At 36.9% G+C, this 14,233-nt stretch overlaps 1 pseudogene; it reads left to right on the top strand.

The window, feature by feature from the left end:
• The first annotated feature begins 2,343 nt into the window (after window positions 1–2,343).
• Window positions 2,344–3,247, top strand: LOC138149282 (prohibitin-2 pseudogene; annotated as a pseudogene).
• Window positions 3,248–14,233: the final 10,986 nt, after the last annotated feature.

The raw sequence follows: 14,233 nt of genomic DNA on the forward strand, positions 1-14,233 counted from the left end.
TTCCTCTTTACTGTTTTTTGGCATTTTGTGTGATGATAGCTAACCACTTTCATTCCTGTCATCCTAGATCAGTGCATGTTTAAGAAATGCCCTCTTTCTGCTTACACTTTTCTCTCATTGCTAGGCCTTCTTGGACACAATTTTAGTACTATTTCAGTTCAGAACTAATAAACTTCATCCACCAGTCCAAACCTCCATAGCAGCAGGGATTATATAGGCCTCTATGGTATATCTTCTGTCCTGTTTGAATAAATTATGGCATTCCATGGTCATATTAAAGTCACAGTCATGCTATGAATATTCAGCAATATTTAAGATATCAAATCCATGTCTTTGATTTAAGATTTATGGTTCTTGAATACTTAGATGGGTCTGTGATCTCATCAGTGTGGATACTCCTTCTAACAGTGACCCATTCATTCCCCCTCATTCTCTGGGACTCTTGTTGCTGTTATTCTGCTCCTCCTTCAGAGGTTCCACATGATATACTAGAGACCTTTAGATATCTTCACATTATATGGATACCAGTGGAACCCATTAATTATTTACTGTTTATTTTTAGATTTCATCTTATGACTAGTTCACCTACTTTTCTGATCAGGCATCTTTCTCAGGACACTCTTTTTGTTGTCTCTGTGCACTTGCTTATTTGTAATGTGTTGCAACCCATTCGCAACAAATGTGTCTTCCCATAACCCTCTGGGTGGGGAGTCATATCCTTTTAAGTGGGTTCTCTGTAACTTATATTTTGTAAGATATCTTGGGGCTGGGGGGGGGTAGATTTCTTTAAATTTCCTATTTATTTGTTTTATCTTTTTTTTTTTAAGCTGGGACTCTTTGTCTTGATCAGTTTTAATTTATAGTTTCTTGAAATTTAGCTCCGAAAAAAACAGGCTTTGAAAAAGCCCATTGTGATTCAAATAGAACCACTTGCCTCTCTCTTTAAACCTAAATCACTCTGGCTTTCATTGAATGGACAATAATAGGCTCCAGCCCAAACCTTTCTTGCTCATTATTTGGGTTTTGATGGCTGGATTGAGTGGAAATGGCAGCTGTTTTCTCTTCTGGCCAGAAATTCTGAGGGTCTTTTCCTCCCAGCTTAATTTTTTTCAGTTGGCTAACTAGGCCATTTTTTGTCTTATTTCTTACCGACCCCTTACTTATTAAATAGGTGTTGCCTCAGGCAAACTGAGACTTGGAAAAGACCTTAACTTAAAAAGGCCAAGTTCACCCACTACATCCAGGGTCATCACCAATTGTCTTGACCCTTGTCTTACCACTGAACTTTGATGATTCTGCAGGAGAAAGCGAAACTAGTGATTTTGTTGAGCTCTGTCTCACTTCAATTCATGTGTAAGTCAAAATATCACCCTTGTGATGTCATAGGTCCTTTTCAAGGATTAAGGACAAAAAACAAGAATCTGTCTTCCCAGTACATACCTGCTAGTCAGCACAAAGTGAAAATTAGTCTTTTTGGAGAAGTGTACATTGATCCCATTTTCTTGTCTTTTTTTGTTTTTGTTCAGTCCTTTTCAGTTGTGTCCCACACTTTATGACTCCACTTGGTTTTCTTTGTTATTTTGGTACAGATACTGGAATGGTTTGCCATTTCCTTCTCTAGCTTATTTTATAGACAAGGGACTTAGGCAAATGGGGTTAAGTGACTTTCCCAGGGTCACAGAGCTAGAAAGTATCTGGGGCCACATATGAACTCAGGAAGACATCTTCCTGAGTCAAAGTCTGGCGTTATATCCACTGTGCAACCTAGCTGCCTCTGTCTTTGTATTACCTCTTATGCAGCATTTGGTTACTTTGGCTTTCATCCTATCAGTCTCACCTCTAACCTCGTTTCCCTAAGATATGGCAATGGGGGTGGAGCTAAGATGCAATGACCCATTCCCTTTTATAGATGTGTCAGGATTGTTTTGCTCTTATTACAAAAAGTTGTTTTTAAAGCAGTTTGCAGTTTGAATCCTCATGGCCATCCTACCAATACATTTCAGCCTTGGTACTTTTTAATAAAGTCCTTTTAGTTTTCTCTTCTTGAATTTTGCCTCTTTTATCAGGGTGAAGACCTGAACATAGAATTTTCCTTTTAACAATATCAGTAACCATATATTTTACAGCTTTTATTCTTTAATCATTATGGTTTTCTTTGCTTTGCCACCACACACGGGATGAAATGACATTGTTAAGAACATCAAACTTGGGAGCCGAGCAGGTAACGGAGCCTCGTGTGAAGGGGATCCCGGGAGAGGCAGCACCGGCCAGGGCCGGGGACTGTGGAAGGGCAAGGTGAGAAGCGGTCGCATTCCCCACCTAGTTCTGAGCCAGGGAGCAGACATGGCCCAGAACCTGAAGAATTTTGCAGGGTGGCTGCCCCCTGGGCCCCAAGGCATGGGCATAGTGCTGAAGCTGCTGCTCCAGGCCGGGGCCGTGGCCGTGGCCTGCGGAGTCCGAGAGTCAGTGTTCACTGTGGAAGGTGGGCAAAGAGCCATTTTCTTTAACCAAATTGGGGGTATACAGCAGGACACCATCCTCGCAGAAAGACTATATTTCAGGATCCCCTGGTTCCAGTACCCCATCATCTATGACATTCGGGCCTGCCCAGCAAGATCTTTTCTCCCACAGGCTCCAAAGATGAAGGTGAACCTCTCCCTTCCAGTGCTCTCCCCACCCAATGCCCTGGAGCTGCCCAACATGTATCAGTGCCTAGGGTTGGACTATGAGGAGTGTGTGTTGCCCTCTATCGTCAACAAGGCGCTCAAGAGTGTGGTGGCCAGGTTTAATGCGTCACAGCTGATCACACAGTGGGCCCAGGTGTCCTTGTTGATCCAGCAGGAGCTGACAGAGCGGGCCAAGGACTTCAGCCTCATTCTGGACGATGTGGCCATCACAGAACTGAGCTTCAGCAGAGAGTACACAGCTACAGTAGAGGCCAAGCAAGTGGCCCAGCAGGAGGCTCAGAGGGCTGTTTCTGGTGGAAAAGGCAAAACAGGTGCAGTGGCAAAATATCGTCCAAGCTGAGGGTGAAGCTGAGGCTGCCAAAATGCTCGGGGAAGCTCTGAGCAAGAACTATGGCTACATCAAACTTTGGAAGATCTGAGCTGCCCAGAACATCTCCAAAACTATCACCACATCTCAGAACCGAATCTATCTCACTGCTGACAACCTTGTGCTGAACACAGGATGAAAGGATGAAAGCTTCACTCGAGGAAGTGACAACCTTATCCAGGGCAAGAAATAGAAACTGTCCTCCTGAGCTCAAGAGATCTCTTCCTCCCTGAGTTAGTTTTGGATGAGCCGGCAGATGGGTCCACCTCCCTCACCCCACCACCATGTGACTTTCCTCCACCATCACACTATCCCTTCCCCACTGTTTGGATAAATGAAGACTGACAGATGTTCCTTTCCCTACCCCCCCCCACCCCACATTTTGCTGGGGGCCTGGGGTATAAGGACTGTGTGATTTCTCAGTGATTTCCTCTCTAACTGGTTTCCCTCCAAGGCCAGGAGGAGATAACAGCTATCCCAGGAATTCTCAATAAATTTTTATTACTTAAGTGGAAAAAAAAAAGAACATCAAACTTTATTTCAGGAAGGAAAATTGCTTAAATGTAATTCAGTCCAGTCTTTTCCCATTCAATTCTGGGTCATCTCATTCATTGTTTGCAGTGTTTGTTCAGAATATGTTTAATATTCTATAGTTAGCCATATCTTTATAGTCACGCTATTGACTGAAAGATGTAAAATGTAAGTTCCTTGAGATCAGGGACTGGTTTTCTGTGTTCTTTTCTATGCTCAGAACATTGATGGGGGAGGGGGAGGGGTTTATGGGCGGTGCCATGGTTGTTTTGAATGAATATGTATAAGCTTGATGGGGTGATCTCCATATAAGGCCATGGGGTGATCACCATATAAGGTCATAAATGTAAGACTGCGATGTGATTGGCTCGGACTCGCTATATATTTTCTCGTGTGAGAGGGCGCTCTCTCTCTCTCCGCCATGTAACTGTTGAAGAATAAACCACCCCGCTTCACTCCTCCGCCTTCTGTCTGGTGTTTTTCCCCGTGAGGGGCCGGTGACGACCGAAGACCCGGGATGGGTAAGTAAGAGGGCCGTAGGGCTAGTCGTCTAGATCTGTTGTGAGGGCAAACGCCCGCAACAGAACATGACACAGCACTGTCATACAATTGGCACTTAAATGCAAATTTATTACATTGGATTGGAAGGTGCAGAGGATACAAGATTTCAGTCTGCTTAACTATAGATAAAAAAAAACCACATTTGATTAATGACAGAAAAATACTGACATAAAGCCACTCTTAACAAAGAATGTTTCATACATAAGGAAAAATAATACTATCTAGTATGTAACAGAGGTAAGATTGAGTCCAGACTGTTAGGCTCTAAGGTTTTCTATATAGTCTATGTTGCTTTTCACATATGGCTGTGCATAAATATATATGTAAATTAATTGAAATTCCATAGTGTTCAAGAGAAAAGGAATTCTCTGTAGATGGTGAGTTCTCTAGGTATTACAGTTTCTAGATGATATTGTGTTGATCTTTAGTATATTCTGTTGGTGGAAGTATACTTTGTACAACTGTATAGACACATGAAGCAATATGAGATGTTGTCTCCTGTGAATTACTAGGCTTTTCTAATCCTATTAAGTAGCTAAGTGGTATAAATAATAGAGTATGGGAGTTGGAATCAGGGAGATTTCAGTTTGAATCTTGCCTGAGACATTTACCAGATGTGTGACCCCAACCAAGTAAGTCACTTAATTTCTCTTTACTTCAATTTCCTTATTTGTGAAATAGTAGTAATATTAATAGAATATTAGAAAATATTAGTATTGATTCCCCTAGGATTGTTTTGAGTATCAAATGATTTAATATATGTAAAGAGTACTCTCCAAACCTTAAAGTACAATTTAAGTGTTAGCTATTATTACTATCAATTATTCTTTCAGTGTGACTAGCCTTACTTTCTGTGACATCTGACTTGGCAGATACATGTAGGCAATTTTCTCCTTCCCCCTAAATATTCACTTTAAATAACTCTGGGTCATATTTTCAAGAATCTAGGTCAATATATTTTCATGAGGCATAATTATATAAAATATGCTCCATTTCTTTTGAAAAACCTGTAATACTTTAAACCATGCTCTAGAAATATAATTCACATTCTCATCCTGTTCATGTCTTAAATCTGTCCTTCACTTCTGAATTCTCTATCTTCAAATGGAAACAGTAATAATATATGATGTAAAATCATATATGTATGTATAGACATACATATAGGTGTGTATATCATACATGTATAGTATATATAGCATATATACACATACATATACATGTGTACACACATATTAATTGTGTAGAGGTGTATAGGTTTATATTTGACCACCTAGTTTCCTTACTAGGATTTACTAATCCTTAAAAATGCTTCCCAAGTTTCCTCTCCCCCTCCCCCCCCCGGGGGGGAATGAAATGAATTCTGTGAATCACTAGAAGTCACCGGTGGTTATTAGATTTGCCCTTATGTGATGGAACATTTATGTCAGATTCTAGGTCACATGCTACTCAACAACTTTTCTCTGCAAAGGCAGTGAACATTTCTATTATTTATGTCAGGTTGAAAAATATACACCTTTTCCCTTTCAGCATGAAGTTTCTAACCACTGCTCATAGTATTCTGTAAGGTACCAGAGGCTGCTTCCTTCTAAGAGGGTCAAGCTCTTCTATCTATAGGAAAAAAAAATCATGTTTGTTGCTTGGTTGAAATTCAGTGGTCCTTCCTTTTCACTCCTTTCTCTATAGGATAGCCTTCTATTCCCCAAACCTCCCACATAGGTCAATATTCATTCAGGGCCTTTAAAAATTTTTCCTTCCTTCCTTTCTTTTCCTTGAGATACTTCTTTCATTGTTTCATAAACACAAGGAATATTTCATTCTTTCATGTAATCTAGAGAGTAGAGAAGTTTTTTCCTAACATTTTCAAATTCTCCTCTAGGAGGGCCACCAATCTTTACTTAAAGGACACACACACACACACACACACACACACACACACATCTCTCTGATTCCAAAACTAGAGTTTAGCCAATATGAAAATAAGTCTGCCTAAAAAGAAATACACAGATACTGTGCAAAAATACCCATTAGGATCCATACTTTCTGGAAATGGTCGACTCATTCTTTTTTCCAAGTGTAAAATTTTATATTTCATTTTAAATTATATATAATAATAATATTTAATATACAATTTAAAAAATTTTGAGTTCCAAAATCCCTCCCTCCCTTTCTTCTTTTTTTCCTTTAGAAAGCAGCTGATTTGCTATAGATTATACATGTGAAATCATGAAAAACATATTTCTATATTAACCATGTTGTAAAAAGAAACCCAGACTGCCTTTGGGGGAAGGGTGTGGGGAACAACAAGAAAAATAAAGACATTAAAATAAATGTATGCTTCAATCTGCATGTATACTCCATTAGCTCTTTCTCTGGAAGTGGTTAGTATTTTGCATCATAAGTACTTTGGAATTGTTTTGAATCATTCTATTGCTAAAAATAGTTAAGTCTTTCAAAATTGATCATCATACAATATTGCTGTTATTGTGGTATGTGATGTTCTCCTAGCTCTGCTCACTTCATTTTGCATCCATTCATGTAAGTCTTCCCAGGTTTTTCAGAAACCATCCCATTCATCATTTTTCATAGCACAGCAATATTTTATCATAATCATTTACCACAAGTTGTTTAGCCATTCCTCAGTTGATGGGTATTTCTTTGATTTCTGATTCTTTGCCAACACAAAAATAGCTGCTATAAATATTTTTGTACCTATAAGTCATTTTCCTTTTAAAACAAATTCTTTAGGCCACAAATCTAGTAATAATATTGGTAAGTCAAAGGGCTTGCACAATTTTATAGCCTTTATGCATAGACCAAATTGCTCTCCAGAATGGTTGGCTCAGTTCCAGGAAGCTCTTCCAGGAATTCTTTTTTTCTTTGGACCTATGACAAATTCACATTTTTCTTAGGAGCTTGGCATGTAGCTTTTTATACTCCATTGTCTCTTTTTGTGTTCCTGTCTTGAAATTCCTGTCACCATTGGAACATAGTAATTGCTTGCTCATTTTTAGACTATTTCTTAATTTATAACTTTATGTAAAATTTGGGCTTTGCTCCCTGGGCAGAGGGGATAGTGTTAATAACAGGGTTTTCATGTTGTTCTCATAGCTAGTTTGGGGAGTGTAGAAGCTTTTGGTTGTTCCAAGCGGGGATGATCTAAGGAGAGTCTAGTTCCTACTTTCCTGGAATTTGCTCTGGTCTGTGAGCTACCGCAAGCTCTATTCTCAGCCCTGTAACTATAACCTTGGGACCACAAGTACCCTTGCTTCTTACGGATCTGAAATTATGACTGAGGCTTTTGCTCTCCTGAGGTTGCAAGCATCAATGCTCCCTCTGCAAAGATCTGAGACCATGACCCCCTGTGAAAGACCACAAGCACTCTTCTCTGCCCTGGAACTGTGGCCAAGGTAGTTGTTACTTACAGCCACAAATACCAGCATATTAGTGTTTCTCTTGCCCTAGGACTGTGACCCAGTACAGTGTATGGGACATGCATTTTTTAACAAAGAGTCCCTTATAATCTCCCTCTTACCAGTTTTCTGATCCCTTTCCACTCCTGTCTGTGGATTGAGAGATCCAGAAGCCACCTTCTTGGCCAATACAGTCACGCCAAGGTCATTAAAGAATCATTTAAAATTTTTTGAGAGAACTTGGCAGAGTTCAGATGAGTCTCTGCCTTTGCCCTGTCATCTTATTTCCTTATAGATTTTCTTGTTCTTTTTTTTTTTTTTTTACTTTTTTGCTTTTTGGAGGGGGAAGGCAGGGCAATTGGAGTTAAGTGACTTGCCCAAGGTCACATGGGTAGTAAGTGTCAAGTTTCTGAGGCTGGATTTGAACTCATGACTGCCTGACTTCAGGGCTGATGCTCTATTCACTGTACCACCTAGCTGCCCTGAGATTTTCTTATTCTTGTTGGTAGCTCTCATGTCCTTCTCTCCTGATGAACTGCTTCTTTGGCATGCATTTTGTTTTTTCTTTTTTACTCTGATTACTCAGTTACTAAGTTAAAAACAAAGAAAGAAAGAAACTTTTTGGTATTTTCCTTTTCTCTCAAGAAGATGCCAGCTTGGCTAGCTGCCTTTTATTACAAGTCAGCAGCTTCCTGACAAATCCCCAGTACAAATAAGAGTAGTTACCTATAGTTGCTATGAAAAAGGTTGGAAGTGGCTGGGAAGGAAGTTCAACAGAATTAATTTGCCACTTTGTTCCTCTTATGTCTTGTACAAAATTTTAGAGACCTCTTTATATAAAAATAATCTTGTTTCTTCTCTGTTGCTCCTCTGAAAATGTATTTATGACCACATATGCACATATACATATATGCATATAGACATATATAGGTAATTAATACAGAGAAGTTACCTCTTGTTTGCAGAAGTATGGTCTATGGGCATAGAATACTGTACATATTAACAGGATTTTTTTTGGCAAATTGTTCTCCTGAGGTTGCAAGCATTGTTAGTTTTGCTGATTTTTTTCTTTCTCTTTATTGTTACAAGTGATGACTCTTTGGGATTTTGAAGGCAGAGGGAGAGAGTAGGAAATGTAGTTGGTATAAAAGTATGAGATAAAAGTAATGATAAATAAAAAAATTTAAAAAACACATATACAACAAAACTGATAAGTTATAAAATTGAGATTCTAATAAAATGAAATATAATAAAAAAAAAAGAACGTTTCTATGGATGTAGTAAAGTGCTTCAAAGCAGCTGTCGTTGGATGGAGAGGTCAGATTTGGGGTAATGAGTTAGGTTAACATTTTATGTGGTTTATAAATCATGTAACTCTTACTCCTATTTGCTCCACTTTTCTAGTGCTCCTCTGTTGCCACTAGAAAAATGGAAGGAACTTAAGGATATTATAGGTTTTATTTTCTGTTTCATGGCTCAATACAAAAAAAAATCATTACCCAGTCATCAATCTGTTGTTGATGGTCATAGCTATGTGTACATAGGCTATCCTTGGACAACAAATAATTTGTTTCTGAGATTTTATTGAGAGCTTTTCCAGGTGATAGAAAATACCAGTACTTACAATTCAGTCACATTTCAAGAAGCCAGCGTTACTTATATGCCATGAACAGAGTAAGATTGAAAGAAAGCTTTATTTTTTGATTTTAACAAAACCATTCATAGCAATTTTTGAAGATAGAATGAAAATTCTACAATCACAAGGAAGGGATAATAGTAATACTTTGAAATGACCACCTCATAGAAGAGTAGATAACCCTCAAGGCGGAATTACTGTACCTTCCCTGGAGATCCTGATTTTCACTTGTTCAAAAGTCTTATTCCCATAATTCTATCCCTAGAGAATAAAATTCTGGTATATACCAATGTAGCACACTCTTTGGGTTATAAGCTCCACTGATAGTCATGTTGGTGAGGGTCCCCAGAGGGCAGCTGTTACCACTAATTCCAGAGAGAAACCTATGATATTATACTCTAAAGCTTCTCATAAGCCCCCACCACTGTGCTTCCCATTAAATGATTGTCATTGATTTCAGTGATGTCTGACTCTTTGTGACCCTATTTGGGGTTTTCTTGGCAAAAATACTGGAATGGTTTGCCATTTCCTTCTCCAGCTCATTTTATAGCTCAAATAGCATTTGAGTGACTTGCTTAGTCAAATAACTGAGTCAAATAGGATTTGAGTGACTTGCTAAGTGTCACATAGCTAGAAAATGTCTGTGGTCAGGTTTGAACTCAGGAAGATGATACTTCTTGACTTCAGACCTGGTACTCTATGTACAGCACCACCTAGGTGATCATTAAATGTGATTATCTCTTAGAAAATGCATTGTCCCTAAACTTAGGTCTAAAAGTCTCTTTTGTCTCTCCAATGGGAAACTCTCTCACTACACATAGCATCCATGTAATGAGAGAATGAAAAATTAGAGTATAGCTAATGATAATAAAGTATATGTAAAGTTCCATGGCAATTTATAGCTCTGAAATCATAGGCACTACATTTCATATCTTTTTTCATAGAGTCCTCATGAAGCTGCCATTGTATATAGACTCTCTTTTCCACTACCTGGAGTTATGTTCCTGCTAACCACTTCTTCCACTTAATGATTACCTTTCTGTATCAATATATATCTGGAGTGTATGTCTCTCATCAATTCTGCTTCTAGCTGTCTCAAACCATTGTTCTCTTGAACTGTTGTATGGTATATTTCCACTGGGCGAGTTGCTGCTAGACACCATGACCAAAGTTGGGGAAAAAAGAGAGAAGTTCTCTCCTCCCCCAGATGGGATCTCATTCACAAAGCTTTCCAAAGCCTTTATTCCCTTCAGCTCCTTAGGTCCTAGCTATATATGGCCCTCAGAGTCATGCATAATTTCTTTACTCAGACAATTGTGTCCTTCTCTGATTCTGACAATTTTACAAATAGTTTAAGATCTTGTTACAACATTAAAACCTCATCAGTGACTAAATCTTATGACTGTATCAAATAAGTTAGAGATGGAAGGGAGATCATATTCTTACTCCCTTATAGCAGCATGGAACCAGTATTTATGATGCGGTATATAGTCTATGCTACCCTGGTCCCAGAATATAATTTTCCCTCCCAGAGATAACAACAATAATAATAACTAATATTTATATAGCACTTACTATTTGCCGGTCACTGTGCTAAATGATTTACAATTATTATCTCATTTGATCCTCACAACAATCACGGGAGTTTTGTACTATTATTATTGCTACTTTACAGATAAAGAAACTGAGGCATACACAGGTTAAGCAACTTGCTCAGGGTCGCACAGCTAGTAAATTTCTGAGATTCAATTTAAATTCATGTATTCCTGACCCCAGACCAGGTGCTCTATCCACTTTGTCATGTAAGTAGCTCTGTACAAGAAAACTTCATAAAATACAGGGGTAAAGAGGGAACTCAGCAGACATTCTTTCAGATATTGATGGACAGAAAAAAACAGGTCAAGATTTTATATTACAGTAAATCAGGTAACAAATCAAGTAATTCAAAGGCTCACCTTTCCAGTCTAAAAGAATTCATTAGTTAATGATTCAGACAATATCTGTCATCATGAAACACAATATTCAGTCTGGATTGTGATATTATATTATTTTTGAAAGAGCACTGTACTTGGAATCAGAATATTCTGCATGTGAACATCTGTCTTTCACTTGCTAGTTGTGTTACATAGGCCAAAGAAATTTCTTTTAACCTTGGGTTCTTTTAAGAAGTGAAGAATGCATTCTGAAGATGGCAAAGCAGGTCAGAAATTTCCAGGTTCTCCAAATTTCCTTTACAAACAGATAGAAAAATCACCATGAAATGAACATAAAGGAGACAAAAATAAAGGGGTAAAGCAGTTCTCTTCCTAAGACATCTTGGGAGGACCTCAGAGAACACTACAATGCTGAAGTTTGGTCTGAGTGAAGTATAAACACCCCCAGGCCAACTCAACAAATAGCAGGCCCTGAAGGAAGCATTATAGGCCTCAAGGAATTTCACCTTAACTTTCACTTCATTCAGGGCCTTAAGCAATTTCATCTCGGGAACTTTCACCTCATGAACTTTTACCTCACAAACTTTTATCTAAGGAACAGTAAACAGTTGAGTGGAGGAGGATTGAGGGACCCTATGCTATTTCCAGAAGTTAGGCCCATCCCTGCTGACCAGATATGATCCTGGGGTATGACTCTTGGCCATTAGAAGCAAGCAAATGCCTGGTTAGTATGGTATGACAAAGAGCAAGGACATTGGCTGGGGCTTAGGACAAAAAAAAAGGAGTCCTGGAGGTTAAGCCCCTGGATAGAATTCAGAAAACAACAGTAAGAAGCATGTAAGGCCTAGGGCAACATCACTCAAAACTCCAGATTAAAACTTAATAATAATGATATTAAGCTGCTAAAAATGACACAAGACAAATTAAAAATAAAAGTGAGTAAGCAAAAGAAAAAGAAAGTGAACATTGATAGCTACTTTGGTATAAGAGAAGATATAGGTTTTTATTCAGAGGAAGATAATGAGGTAAAATCAAATCACTCTTACATTAAAGAATATTGTCAAATGGTCACAAGCAAAAAAAAAAAAGAAATCTTGGAAGAATTAAGAAAGGAATTATAAAACCAAAAAGGAGAGAACAAAGAAAAATTAGAAAAAAAATAAAAGCAATTGAAGAAAATTATGAAAAGATAATTAAACAATTGGAAAAAGAGATACAAAATCTTAAGGAAGAAATTTTTTTTTAATTCAAAAATCAAATAAGAATGAGGAAAAATCAGAAACAAAATAAAAACAATCCAAGAAAATTATGAAAAGAAAATTTACTAATTAGAAAAAGAGAAACAAAATTCTAAGGAAAAAAAAACTCCTTGAAAACTAGAACTGGGCAAGAGGAATCAAATGACATTATAAGACACTAAAATATAATAAAACTAGAAAAAATAGAAGAGAATCTGAAATATTTCATAAAAAAAAAACAACTAATCTAGAGAACAGATTATCCTAAAAGAATCCAGGAAAGACAATATAAGAATTTTTGGACTATCTCAAAATTATGATAAAAAAGTGGATCTGGATAAAATATTAAAAGAAATTATTAGGGAAAATTGCCCATGATGTTCTAGAGCAAGAAGACAAAGTTGAAATAGAAAGAATTCACTGATCTCCACCTGGAAGAGAGCCTAGGAGGAAATCTTACAGAAGTGTTATAGTCAATTTTCAAAATTTCAAAGTTAAAGAGAAAATATAGCAAGCAAAAAGGGAAAAAAAATTGAAATGCCATGGAAAAGCAATCAGTATTTCACATGACCTAGCAACTTTTCCATTAAAGACCATAGGTCTTGGAACATTATATTTTGATGACCAAAGGAACTGAGTTTCCATTCAATAATAACTTATCTAGCAAAGTTGAGTATAATTCTGTATGAAAAAACAAACAAACAGGATATTTGATTATCTGACAGGCTTTGAGGTTTTTGTAACAAAAAGACCACTACTCAATAGAAAATTTGATATAAAAGATCCAGAAGAAATATAAAAAAAATCCTTAAAGACTAATTATAAGGCAGTGATTAAGGTAAAACTGTTTACTTATGATATGTGCATATATTAACCTTATTAATTATTATTAATAATATTGTTAAAATCCTTATCATTACTAAGGTAGTTTGAAAGAAAGGTTGGGTCTATGTTGTATATGATAAGGTGATTCTAAAAAAGAAAATCAGGTAGAAAAATGTTAAAAAGAGACATTATTTCATGAAAAATGGATTGTGAAAAGAAGAACTAATACAGAGGAAGCAGGTGGGGGCAGAGAGCTGGTAACATTGGAAACTTATTTTCATCTGGATTTAAAAGGAAAAAAAAGTATCTATCTGAAGAAGTTTAGAAGTCTTCTAAACTTCCAGAGAGGTAAGAAAACTTTGTATGGTGGGAGAGGGTATATTGATTAAAATTAGGAGGGTTGGATAAATAAATAAGGGAAGGACATTTAGAGAGTAGGATAATTTAAGGAACAAAAAGGTAAGGGAGAAGGTAAGGAAACTGGGATAGAGTGAAAGGAGAGGCTGAGAAGGAAAATGGTGAGTAAAAATAAGATGGGGAAAATTAAAAAAAATATCAATTGTAATTTTGAATGTGAATTGTTTGAACTCACCCATAAACTAGAAATGAATAGTAAAATGGAATAAAAATATCAGAATCCAACAATGTTGTTTTTAATTAAAAACATTTAAAAATGGGAGATAAACACAGAGCTAAAATAGAAGGTTGGAGTACATTTTATTATGCTTCAGATAATTATGATTTCAGACAAAGTTATGGCTAAAATAGATATTATTAAAAGAGATAAATGGGTAACTTCATTTTGATAAAAGGTAACATAGACAATGGAGTATATACACACATATCCACACATAAATATATATATATATATATATACACACACATACACATACAGATAGATATACATAGATACCATAGGTATATGGTATAGATATAGATAGGTACAATATACAATGAAGTACATACACATGTATACACATGTGTGTATATGTCTATATATTACATATATATATATAGCTAGATGTATTGTATTTCAAATATATA

This window comes from Petaurus breviceps, unplaced genomic scaffold, assembly GCF_028583685.1.
Source record: "Petaurus breviceps papuanus isolate PSGF00001 unplaced genomic scaffold, PetGlider_PUasm1.0 90845, whole genome shotgun sequence".
In the NCBI taxonomy this organism is placed as follows: Eukaryota; Metazoa; Chordata; class Mammalia; order Diprotodontia; family Petauridae; genus Petaurus; species Petaurus breviceps.